At 35.7% G+C, this 1,370-nt stretch overlaps 1 pseudogene; it reads right to left on the minus strand.

Annotated features, from left to right (window-relative positions):
* Window positions 1-553: 553 nt before the first annotated feature.
* On the minus strand, window positions 554-672 carry LOC134968058 (5S ribosomal RNA; annotated as a pseudogene).
* Window positions 673-1,370: the final 698 nt, after the last annotated feature.

Consider the following 1,370-nt stretch of genomic DNA (forward strand, 5'->3'; position numbering starts at 1 on the left):
GAGTAGATTCTGACGAATTAAAAAATTACAAATAAGAATGAAACATTCTCAATTATATCATAGGAATCTGAGAGTAGATTCTGACGAATTAAAAAATTACAAATAAGAATGAAACATTCTCAATTAATGTAACAGATGAGGTGACAGTGACACCTTAGATGAAAATATAAAAGATTATTTTCTACATAAAGGGAGAAAAATTTCAAATATAGGTCACAAAGGCATTTGATATGGCAATAATTTTTTGGATAAATTAGAAATATGGGTCCATTGACCAATGCCAATTGTGATGAATGTATCCTGGTATCCTTACGTGAGGTGAACTGCTAATTGTGGGTTTCTGATCAATGTGTAGAATAATAGATGCAAGATGTATAAATACTCCGACACTTCGATTTTGCTTAAACGGATAGCAATCTAAGAATATTAACAGGTAGGTGATAGATTTGACTAGTCTGAGATCAGACAATTTAAGAGAGGAAAAAAGGTATGAAAATCAGTAGGGTCAAAGGTTGCTCCAACACCTCTGCTTTTCACATAAGGATACAGATATCTATTACTGCACCTGAGATTCCCTAGTAGTCTCCCATCTAGGTACTATTCAGGCTCCTCACTGCTTAGCTTCCAAGATCAGGCGAGGTTGGGCGTAACCAGAGAGATATGGCAGTAATATCACATAGATTGTGAATGAGAGAGTGTATGGTTATTGGCACATACCAAAAGAGTACTTTTGCTATCCATTGAGATGCACAGTCTGTCTGTAATTGTTGTATAACCGAAATTCATATGACTGGCATTTTGGATAAATAAGTACTGAATAAGTGAGGTATAGGAAACAATTAAGTACAGGGCCCGCCCCTTGTTATCCACCGCACCATAAATTTAATGGGCAGTGGATGGGAGAGGTGGGTTACCTGGACTTGTAGAAAATTAAGTGTGGAATTACACAGGTATCTTAAAGTTTCTTTATATAATCAAGTTTCTAAAATAAGGATCCCATAATCATAAAAGAATTTTTACTGATATTGAAGATATGAAAAAGGAGGATTGAATATTAATAATAAAGTACGTTAATAAATTATCGCACTGGTTAACGCATAACAAAACAAACTGACAGAAAAAGATAATTTAGCAGTTTACCTGATGGTAGATCAAATAAATATCAAAATTAATATGGATAATACGATACCAAGAAAGTCGGTGGGCTGAACCGTGCACTGTTCAGCACCACATAACACAGACGGCCGTTTCACCTGGGGTGGCTTGTTCACTGTGTGAGATGATAGTGGAAAGCTATCTATTTAAAGCCAAAAGGGGGGAGTGGTCTCGTTTAAGGACCAATCACAAGAAGGTATGTATACATCATGTGA

Source organism: Pseudophryne corroboree, chromosome 10, assembly GCF_028390025.1.
Source record: "Pseudophryne corroboree isolate aPseCor3 chromosome 10, aPseCor3.hap2, whole genome shotgun sequence".
In the NCBI taxonomy this organism is placed as follows: domain Eukaryota; kingdom Metazoa; phylum Chordata; class Amphibia; order Anura; family Myobatrachidae; genus Pseudophryne; species Pseudophryne corroboree.